Raw genomic sequence first — 12,614 nt, forward strand, 5'->3', positions numbered from 1 at the left:
TAAAATATATCTGTCTGGTATTGCCAACAAGTTTGACTTTCTTTTTATTTCACACTCTGTGTCTCTGGGGCTGTTGTAGTTGTTGGTATTTTGTATTGTATCTGTAAATATGGAAGTCCCCTATATGAAATTCTGGCCTTGCACTCCTCTCTATCTGTTCTTGCTGCTTTGTAAATATGGATAAGCAGTGTGACTTCCATGGAGTGGTCACACCTCCATGATCAGGCAGCAATTCCAGGATCCTGAAGGTTTGGTTACAGTAGTATGACCAGAAATCCATGGGCTGTTAGTGCATTCTGGGATCCAGACTCAAAGGTTTGACCTAGGATAACTTCTCTGTTAAAACTTAGCATCCTATATCAGCCACTTTTATTCCTTGCTTCATGAACCACCTTCTTCCCTGCTTTACTTTCTTTCCTCACTATTCATTCCTCCATTAAATCTTTCTCTCCTTGAAGGATGGTGTGTATTTTTCCTGTGTCGCATAGTCTAGCCTGGCTCATATTCCTCATGAAAGGATCTGAGACCTCTGTACTTCTTTCAATATATATATTTTTGAAGTGTTATTTCCTATGATATTTATCTTGGACTTACTGAACAAATAGATATCAACTGTGGTTTTTGTTGACAGCAGAAACCTCTACATATTTGAAGTCTTCATTGTACTCTCCCTCCCTTCTGCAATTAAACTACATCCAAAGATCTTCACAATTTCCATTTTTAATGCCTATAAATTTATTCCCTAAAGCAAATACTTATTATCTGATGCATGTTGTGTTTAGCAATATTTCTGTTTGCAGGAAAAATCTCATGAAACTCCTATTATAGTAAAATTGGCTTATTAACATTGACAAAACATCACATCTGCTATGGTAAGTCCCTAAGGAACATACATGGCATGTTCTAACTTCAATTACATAAAAACTTTTGTTCAGTTAAAAACAAAACTTCTTGTCCTAGTTGCAAGAAACTTCATATAATTTTATATATTTCTTATGCCAATTATTTTATTCTAATAAGCCTAGATGTTTATTGTCTTCTCACTGTGCACTTAAAGCCTATTCGCAGAAAGACGACCCTATTCTCTTCTTTGTATATCTGTTTAAATGTATTAATTTTGCTTGTGAATTTAAAATTAAACCATTCCATGCTCAGTGCTCTTTCCTCCAAATCCTCCTATGTAGCCCACTCTGCCAAATTTATGGTCCACTTCACTAATTTTTGTTTTAAGATTACATGTATATGTATGTACTTATCTATTTTTAGCTATCTGTATAAATTCCACCTGTACTGCCTTTATATAACTTGTGTGTATGTTATCAGAGCTGACTGTTCTCTGTGTTGGATAACAAATTGGTATACTTCTTTTTCTTTGGGAAAACTTTTCTCTTACTCTCAACGTTTGCTTTTCTCAACATTCTTTTGCTGCCTATAGCTCTTTGTGTAGGGTTGATGTCTCCTGTGATCTTACCTGTAAACTTTGGCAAAGCTATTGATGTCCTTGTTTAACAAATGTATAGTCAATAATGTTTATGGTATAGCTTCTAACATTTCTAGGAAACAGTCTCACAGTAAACTCCCAGGTATTCTGGATCCCACAATATTTCAATCTGTCCTAGAATGATCCTTGAGCCGTATTTGAGGCAGTTGGTTTATCCATGTTTCTCTTGAAACTGGATGCCAAACTCTCCACTTTAATTGGTTGTTGTTCTCAGTAATGATCTGTTACAAAGGCAGGTTTCCATGATGAGAAATATACTTATCTGTAGGTAAAAGGACAAATATTAGGACTGTAGTTAAGGACAATGTTGTTTTAGTAAATGTTGGTTATAAGTTTTTACAAGATCCACGAGTTCACTAGTCCCAGGTAATTGGCTACATTTTCAGTATCAGTCATGCTTTCTTCCTTACTGAGTGGGTCTAAATCAAATTTGAGAGCTACTGGCTAACAGAAACGTATGCATGCCACGACTATAACCTTGGGGTTACTATACTATTTTGTTGTGGATCATAAGCATCATAGATTGGTAGGATTGGTGGTGATTCTCTTCATTGGATGCTTTCATGGCAGTCTCTTGGAATCTTGAAAACTTGCTCTCAGGGAATAGGTTTACAGGTCTCTTCCAGTTTAGAGATCTGGGGGTCTTGAGTCAAAGTTGCATGCTATCTTTCACAGTCAAGAATTACTTTTTCTTCTCCGGAGCCTAACCAAGGGCAATATCAATAATAGTCTATAATATTTTGGGAATCTCTTGGACAGACTTCCCAGAAACTTAAATGCTGATTTCTTATTCCATGTGCTGGAGTTCTTATTAGATGGTCTTTAACTTGTGGGCAGAAATTGTCAGCTCAGGTGAGAAATTTCCATTTAAACAAATATATGTATTTTTATACAGAGAATTACATATACTATAGATTTTTTCAGAAAATAATTAATAGTATGATTCTCTGAAGCTTTTTGAAGACATATTTTCTATTACTTTATTCATCTTCCTCTGTTTTTATCACCTTCCTCCTCCCATATTAGAGTCCCCAATTTAATTTTCTCTTTTCTCCATCATATTCTTATGTGCATCTATCTACTCTCTATCCCCTACTCTGTGCTATGGCACTAGTATTTTACCTTCCTATTTTCTGTAGTTACTCCAGTATATGTACTCACATCTAAATATATGTATCTTGAAGCCTCCAATGAGGGAGAACGTGTGACATTTGTCTTGCTTATCTTTACTTATATCCTTAATCACTTGTGTTCTTTAAGGAACTTCAAAGTCTACAAAATGTTTAACTTCCTATCTATCTATTTTACATCATATCCATAGTAATTTTTGATATACAGTAATTTACTTTTCCTTGTACAATATTTTATGTTTAATCCACCATGTGTATCATTTTAGTTTGTAGTACTTTGTTCTTAGAGTCTGCAATACAACATTTAGCACAGTGTTAAAGGAGTCAAAAGCCAATATATAACCTAAGTATGGTAACACTTCTCTGTAATCCTAACAGTGAGACATCTAAGTAAGAAGGCTTTCACCAAATTGAGGGTAGATGGTTGTAAACTAAAACCCAAAGAATAACAAGGAAGCAAGAAAGCAAATGGATAGTCTTGGATTGTTTGTTATGTATTCATGGATACAGTGTGCACATTCTTTTATATGTACTTCAAAGAAACGTTTTATGTCAATATTTTAAAACATTTTAATATATTTTATTCTATGTCCTGTTGTCTTGGAGGATTTCCTTTGCAATATGAACAGATCTAAACCACATTTTGTAAAATGCTAGTATTATTTGCTATAAGGAAATGTAAGCCTCTGATTCAAATCACTCCTTTTAGCAGAAGAGGCCTATTAAACCCTAATCACTCATTATAAATAATCTTGGACTTACTGATTTATGGTGCATGTCAAACTGGAAAATGTGAAACAATATGTATACTTCTGTATGTAGAACTAATACATCACAGCTATGACATGCTGTCTTTTATAACCAATGTATCTTTGTGAGCTGTGTTGAAATTCTATGTCCACCTTAATCTGAAATGAACATTTTTGAATGTTTTTTTAATAGATGGAGAATCCCAAAGAGAAAAAATATAATTCGTTTTACATTTTGTCCTTGAAATTATTAATAATTATTAATTATTAATAAAGTTTGTTCTAGAATAAGATGCATCGTTTGCATAAATACATTGGCACTAATAAAAGGTCATTTTGCTTATTTAGTTTTAATATAGAGAATAGATTCAGTAATATTTCAATAAAGATTCCTCAAAGTCTGAAATAAAATAAGCTTCTTAAAATTTTTATCAATATTGTAGGCTACAGAAATGTGTAAATACACATATAAATGATTTATTCTGTAACATTAAAGCATAACATACAAACTTCTGAGTATATTGCATGACATTAACAGCATGCTCAAATGCTGGATATGTATTATGCCAGTGAGTTATATTAAAAATGAATATATTTACAAAGTATAACAAGTTTCACAACTGTACAAATCACAGAATTTGGAGCTGCCAAGATGGTTCAGTGTAAAAAACTGGCAATCAGGCTTAAAACCTGAATGCAATCCTTGGAATCCATATAGTGAAAGAAGCAAACAGACTCAAGCAAGTTGTCCTCTTACTTAAAAATATACACGGTGAGATGTAGACACACACACAAAGACACACCCAGACACACACACACAACACACACACAGAGAGACACACACACAGACACACACACACAACACACAGACACACATCATACACACAGACACACACACACACACACACACACACACACACACACACACAAGAAAAAGAAAAAGATACACAGAACAGATTTTTAAGAATTTCCAACATTGTAAAACTTTTCACTGACAACCAATCTAAACTCACTATTCTTTTCTGGTTCTTGTTTTGTGTGTGTGTGCGCTGTGTGTGTGTGTGTGTGTGTGTGTGTGTGTGTTGTATAATTCATTTTGGCCTTTCCTTTTTTTTTTTTTTTTTTCCTCCATGACCTTTTAATCAACAGTCTGATTTCTGGGACTCTAGGAATTTTGTGTCACTTGGTTCAGTGCTATTCCAGAATCCGATGAAGTGGTATGAAGTTTGGTGCTATTTGAAGGAACTCGGGTTCATCTTCCCCTGAAGCTTTGAAAATGAGAAGAAAAGCCTTTCCTATATTTGGAAGTGTCCAGGCAATGAGAAAAGGGTAACAAAAATCACCGTAGAGTAGTATTTGTTCGATTCAAAAGACAGTCTGCTATTTTATGGGCCATTTTATTCTTTGACCGGCTTCCCTGGAGAGATTCAAATACAGAGGTTTGCAATGCGCCAGGTTGAAAGGCTGAATATGTCAAGAGCATGGATCACTGAAGCAATAGCTTCATCTTGCAGCTTAATTTTCTGGCTGGAGCACTCCACAAATGAACAGTCTTCCCTGCTTCCGCGGCTGCCTCAGACTCTAGGATATCAGTGCCTCTCCATGGGGATCAAACATTTCACCAGACCGAACCTCTGTGGGGAGGCTTCTCCTCAACAGATGCTTCTAACCAAACCTACAATTTACGCTTTGCAAAGCTTTACATAGTTTTATTACTTCCTCTACAGCCTGAGCTCAGGGAAGTAAGATGTAAACAGATTTTGCAGAACATCTTAAGCACCAAGAGATCATCAATTTCACTGCATAATGTAGAGTTAAAACAGGTGTAAGTCTGGAACTGTTCCTTTTAAACAGTGTCTGTTCATTTCAGACAGTGTATATCTGTGTCTTTTGAGTTTTCTCCTGTGTTTTTCAATATTGTCATTCTCGGGTCTCTCGAGGAAAAAGCACAAAAGTTGAAATCTGTATTGTTAAGCATGTGAAGTGATTCAATAAAGTTACTTGTAAAAATCCAAACTGGTTCATTTGCAAACTTTATTGGCTATCAACAAATGTACTTCATAACATTATCACTGGATCACGTGGCACAAAGGAGCCATGGAGTTAAAGTTCAATGTAAGACATATACAAGAAGGAATTTTCACCCTGGAATTTTCATATCTTTTCCTACTCTAAAATACACACACACACAGATGTGCCCCAAACAGCTTACTTTAATGCTATTTTCAAGGAATAATATTTCTAACCCACATACTAGCACAAATTACTTCCTCAAAAGGAAAAAATGAATAATCAGGATTTTCAAGTAAAATCTCTTTGAATTATAATACTTAGGTTTATATAAAAATACTAGAAAAAATAACATTATGGGTGGGAACATTTTGAAAGAAGAGAGGGGAAACAAACAAAATTTACATAATATTGTCATGTAATGTTCAATGAAAGGCCAAAGTGATTTGTATGAATTAGTAGTGCCCATTTTCAGAAAGCAATAGCAAAGCTCTGTGTAAATTATGGAGGCAAATGTCAGAGAATGAGAACTGGGCAGGAAGTAAAACTCTATACACTGATTTTGTAATAACAATGTGAGGAAGCCTGATGGTGAAACGTGAGTTACAGAAGAAAAGTCAGTAAAACAAAATGTGTCTCCTTATGTGGAGACATTGTCAAAGCCATAGCCATTGTCAAAGACATGACGAAAACACTGAAATCCAGGCATTATTTCAACTGTGCACATAATCAGTTTTATTCATGCTAATTGTGCATGAGTTAATGTGTTTATATCATGTACATGATACAACTACAAAGATACGTGGGAGGTCAGTATATGTAAAAACAAACAAACAAAAAGAATAGAATAAACACACTTAGAATAATTACTCTAAATTTTGGCGACTAGTTTGTTCTTTTCATCCCACACTCACTGAGTGTTGTTATTCGTAAGCTGTAACAAGATCTTCAGTGTGTTTCCTTGTTTAATCTCTGTCCTAAACTCTCTCTCAAAGGTCAGTGAGGAAGAAACCTGAGCTACACAGAGTTAAATATTTTGAATTTCTTATTCATGTTTTCTTTATAACAAAAGTCTCAAGCCCTTCTCCTGTCCCAGGGTATGGCCAGTGTGGCTCAGCTGTTGTTGATTTTATTGGTCTGCTTTCAGAGAATCTTCAAGGCCCTTTGCACAAACAGGATTCCAGGAGATCTAGTCCTGCCATGCTAACTATTCAGCAGACATATACGATGAAGGGCTAACCTGTCACGCTATGTCACAGAGAAGCTTGTTCTGCCACATGTCTTCTTCCACTCAGCCCTACATGCTGCTTCACTTCAGATTTCGTTATGCACTTGAAGTGTTCTCTGGTGCATCATGATTCTGGATACCTGTTTATAGAGCAAAGGTTCCATGACTAAAGGGGCGTCGATGGCCTTTCTTAGGCAGCTTATCAGTACCAAGAAAGTTACTTTTATATTGAGAATTCCTCATTTGCATAAGTGTAGAGAAAACAACACAAAAATCATGGTGGAAATTTAAATTATTGTTAATATAAAATATTAAAGGTTAAACTGTTTTTTGTTGTTTTGTTTTGGTTTTTGGTTTTTGTTTTTTTGTTTTTTGTTTTCAAAGTGATGTTTTTCCCTTCTAGAATAGATGATACAGTAGTGAAAGATATATCTGGAAACTTGAAATTCAAAACGATTTTTGGCTTGCTACCGGGTGCCTCTGTGGAATAGAATCTCTGAGGACCACATGACATGGATGGCCTCATTTGAATCTAATGCTTCTCATTCCTTTTATAAAGTACAGTTACCCTAAAGATGCATACCACCTTTCCGATCACATGTACATTTACATTCTGCTGCAATACTGTGTTTACTTAAGCACACACATGTTATCTCTTTGGAAGTTTCCTAAAACCAGGCACAGAGAGAAGATAATTTCATTCTGGCAATTCACTCTGTGGTGTGCTGTCACTTGCTTCAGCTGGGAGGGAGCACCATGCCATTCTCTTTCAGAGATGTCTCCTGGGGAAAGTTGGGAAAGTCACATGTCAGCATCTATTTTCCTGCATCACCTAGGATGGATAACTTAATACCAGGGATTTTTATGACTTATATTTGATGTTGAAAGTTCTGAAAAATAAAATCATACATGTAATGTGGGATGTGGGAAAAGGAAGTTTGCTGTGGTTTTTTGTTTGTTTCAATAAGGATAGTTCTTTAAAAAACATGAAACTGAATGAGGTGGTTTTTTAAAATTTTATTTTATGCGCTATACTTATTAATACAATCCCAGGGGCCTCTGCATGCCAACTACACAGTCCCCAACTGAGGAAGTGATCATATTTCCTTTTTAGAAAAGAGAAAATCATTGATTAAGTTCTATAGGGATACCAGGTCTTATGCCTTCTATGTAGATGGTAATATACATACATAGGACTATTTTCTTATTAAGTAAATATATTTTCTAATTTGCTGATGAAAATCGTTAAACACACATAGAATTCTTCTCAAATACAGAATACTGACTATTAAATTGTGTAATTTTTGTTTAGCCTAACGATGTTTAGGCACACATATTGGCAATGTGTTCTTTTGGAAAGTGCCTTTGTCTAGCACTCCATTATACCAAGTTGCAGGATATAGTCTATAAAATGCCTCTATTCCTCACAATAACATTGGCCTTGTTTCAATAACAAGTCTTGCCTGATAATTTGCTACTAGTGAATACAGAGTATGTATGATGAATAATGAAGAGGAGAATTGAGAGGAGGGAAGAAGGTGAGGAGGGAGGGAGAACTTGCCTCAAACTCCAGAATTGGATGTATACCCTATCCTTTGCCTGCAAACTAGAGATCTCAAAAAGCCAGTACAATAATTCCACATGAAACTGAAGGCAGAAAACCATGAAGATGATGGAATAAATCCTAATCCAGACTGATAAGTCAATGCAAAACACCAAAGGGCTGCTATGTCTATTTTTTGTGTTTTCAGTCTTCCAGCATGAAATTAAGTGGACATATGTTGCAAAGAGAGTACAGATTGGCATGTGCCTGTGAGTTTTGTGATCTCTCATTCAGTAAGTCAATCCAACTCGATATTGTAAATTTCGAACAAGTTGTTCAGTCATATTTTATGATTTTAATATACTCCCTCTCAGCAATTTACAACTACAGAATATTACATGGTAGCAAAATAACAACAGCAATGGCAAGCAACAACAATGCTGACCACAGCGATGACAAAACAAGCTAATCCTCATTTTAAACCAAGTTATTCCCCTGGCCTGACCTGAATTCCTGGTTTCATCCTAAATTCATGAAATCATTGAACTTTAATATATATATATTCTGAATATTGTAAATACTGACAATTTTCAAAGAAACCTAACTTCTATAAGAATTGAATTCAAATCTCTGAAACATTATGTTCCTTGCAGGATTCTCATGTGTGAACTGATCATATATTAATACAAAGTATACATATAGCAGCTTAGAGAAAGCCTACAGAAAACACAGCATATGCTTAATAAAACAGGATTGTGCAGGGTAGTGTGCATTATTTAATTCAAGTACAGCATTTTAAAAAATACTACATATATATTAAGTCCTGGCATAAAATATATGCACAGTGCATAATCATAAAGCCTATATCTAGGATTCAAGCTGAGAAACTATCATCATGAGGAATATAGGTAAATACCATAGTGAATACTTGATGTTTTCCATAAATGGAACATTCTCAGTTGAAAGACTGTGGTGAAATAAGCATTTGCCATAGCTCTTATGGCCACATCTAACACTTAGTCCTTAAGTGATTTTTTAGCAAAATACAAGATTCAGTGCCTTCATTTATGTAATTAAAAACTATAAAATCAAAGCAAGCCATATTACTTCATTGTTTTACTTTTTAATGATGTAAATAGACATTTAATATATGTTTTTAATCTATCCATACAGTAGTCCTTCACAGGCAAATTTTATTTTATTTTATTTTTTTATGTACTGATTTTCTTTTTTTAATTAGATATTTTCCTCATTTACATTACCAATCCTATCCCAAAAGTCCCCCATACCCTCCACCCCAATCCCCTACCCACTCACTCCCACTTCTTGACACTGGCGTTCCCCTGTACTGAGGCATCTAAAGTTTGCATGACCAATGGGCTTCTCTTTCCACTGATGGCCAGCTAGCCCATCTTCTGATACATACTAAGCTAGAGACATGAGCTTTAGGGGATACTGGTTAGTTCATATTGTTGTTCTACCTATAGAGTTGCAGATCGCTTTAGCTCCTTGGATACTTTCTCTAGCTCCAACATTGGGGACCCTGTGATCCAACCAAGAGCTGACTGTGAGCATCCACTTCTGTATTTGCTAGGCTCCACCATAGTCTCACAAGAGACAGCTATATCAGGTTCCTTTCAGCAAAATCTTGCTAGTGTATGCACTGGTGTCTGCTTTTGGCAGGTGATAATGGGATGGATCCCCGGATATGGTAATCCCTAGATGGTCCATCCTTTCATCACAGCTCCAAACTTTGTCTCTGTAACTCCTTCCATGGGTGTTTTGTTCCCAATTCTAAGAAGGGGTAAAGTGTCCACACTTTGGTATTTGTGCTTCTTGAGTTTCATGTGCGTTGTATCTTGTATCTTGGGTATTCTAAGTTTCTGGGCTAATATCCACTTATCAGTGAGTACATATCATGTGAGTTCTTTTGTGATTGGGTTACCTCACTCAGGATGATGCCCTCCAGGTCAATCCATTTGCCTAGGAATTTCTCAAATTCATTCTTTTTAACAGCTGAGTAGTACTCCATTGTGTAAATGTACCACATTTTCTGTATCCATTCCTCTGTTGAGGGGCATCTGGGTTCTTTCCAGCTTCTGGTTATTATAAATAAGTCTGCCATGAACATAGTGGTGCATGTGTCCTTCTTACCGGTTGAAACATCTTCTGGTTATATACCCAGGAGAGGTATTGCGGGATCCTCTGGTAGTACTATGTCCAATTTTCTGAGGAACCGCCAAACAGATTTCCAGAGTGGTTGTAAAAGCTTACAATCCCACAAGCAATGGAGGAGTGTTCCTCTTTCTCCACATCCTCACCAGCATCTGCTGTCACCTGAATTTTTGATTTTAGCCATTCTAACTGGTGTGAGATAGAATCTCAGGGCTGTTTTGATTTGCATTTCCCTGATGATTAAGGATGCTGAACATTTTTTCAGGTGCTTCTCAGCCATTCAGTATTCCTCAGGTGAGAATTCTTTGTTTAGCTCTGAGCCACATTTTTTAATGGTGTTATTTGATTTTATGGAGTCCACCTTTTTGAGTTCTTTATATATATTGGATATTAGTCCCGTATCTGATTTAGGATAGATAAAGATCCTTTCCCAGTCTGTTGGTGGCCCTTTTGTCTTATTGACGGTGTCCTTTGCCTTACAGGAGCTTTGCAATTTTACGAGGTCCCATTTGGCAATTCTCAATCTTGCAGCACAAGCGATTGCTGTTGTATAAAGGAATTTTTTCCCTGTGCACATATCTTCCAGGCTTTTCTCCACTTTCTCCTCTATAAGTTTCACTGTCTCTGGTGTTATGTGGAGTTCCTTGATGCACTTAGATTGGACCTTAGTACAAGGAGACAGGAATAGATCAATTCCCATTCTTCTATATGTTAAACAACAGTTGTGCCAGCACCATTTGTTGAAAATGCTGTCTTTTTCCCACTGGATAGTTTTTATTCCCTTGTCAAAGATCAAGTGACCATAGGTGTGTGGGTTCATTTCTGGGTCTTCATTTCTATTCCACTTGTTTACTTGTCTGTTGCTATACCAGTACCATGCAGTTTTTATCGCGAATGCTCTGTAGTACAGCTTTAGGTCAGGCATGGTGATTCCACCAGAGGTTCTTTTATCCTTGAAAAAAGTTTTTATTATCCTAGGTTTTTTGTTATTCTAGATGAATTTGCAGATTGCTCTTTCTAATTCGTTGAAGAATTGAGTTGGAATTTTGATGGGGATTGCATTGAATCTGTAGATTGCTTTTGGCAAGAAAGCCACTTTTACTATATTGATCCTGCCAATTCGGGAGCATGGGAGATCTTTCCATTTTCTGAGATCTTCTTTAATTTCTTTCTTCAGAGACTTGAAGTTCTTTTCATACAGATCTTTCACTTCCTTAGTTAGAGTCATGCCAAAGTATTTTATATTATTTGTCACTATTGAGAAGGGTGTTGTATCCCTAATTTCTTTCTCAGCCTGTTTATTCTATGTGTAGAGAAAGGCCATTGACTTGTTTGAGCTAATTTTATATCCAGCTACTTCATTGAAGATGTTTATCAGGTTTAGGAGTTCTCTGGTGGAATTTTTAGGGTCACATATATATACTATCATATCATCTGCAAAAAGTGATATTTTGAATCTTCCTTTCCAATTTGTATCCCATTGATCTCCTTTTGTTGTAGAATTGTGCTGGCTAGGACTTCAAGTACAGTGTTGAATAGCTAGGGAGAAAGTGGGCAGCCTTGTCTAGTCCCTGATTTTAGTGGGATTGATTTCAGCTTCTCACCATTTACTTTGATGTTGGCTACTGGTTTGCTGTAGATTGCTTTTATCATGGTTAGGTATGGGCCTTGAATTCCTAAGCTTTCCAAATCTTTTATCATGAATGGGTGTTGGATTTTGTCAAATGCTTTCCCTGCATCTAAGGAGATGATCATGTGGTTTTGTCTTTGAGTTTCTTTATATACTGGGTTATGTTGATGGATTTCCGTGTATTAAACCATCCCTGCATCCCTGGAATAAAACCTACTTGGTCAGGATGGATGATTGTTTTAATGTGTTCTTAGATTCCGTTAGCGAGAATTTTATTGAGTATTTTTGCATCGATATTTGTAAGGGAAATTGGTCTGAAGTTCTCTATCTTTGTTGGATCTTTCTGTGGTTTAGGTATCAGAGTAATTGTGACTTCATAGAATGAATTGGGTAGAGTACCTTCTGCTTCTATTTTGTGGAATAGTTTGTGTAGAACTGGAACTAGATCTTCTTTGAAGGTCTGATAGAACTCTGCACTAAACCCATCTGGTCCTGGGCTTTTTTTGGTTGGGAGACTATTAATGACTACTTCTATTTCTTTATGGGCTATGGGACTGTTTAGATCAATAACTTGATCCTGATTAACTTTGGTACCTGGTTTTTTTCTAGAAATTTGTCCATTTCATCCAGGTTTTCCAGTTTTGTTGA

The sequence above is a fragment of the Mus musculus genome, chromosome 6 (assembly GCF_000001635.26).
Source record: "Mus musculus strain C57BL/6J chromosome 6, GRCm38.p6 C57BL/6J".
Taxonomy (NCBI): Eukaryota; Metazoa; Chordata; class Mammalia; order Rodentia; family Muridae; genus Mus; species Mus musculus.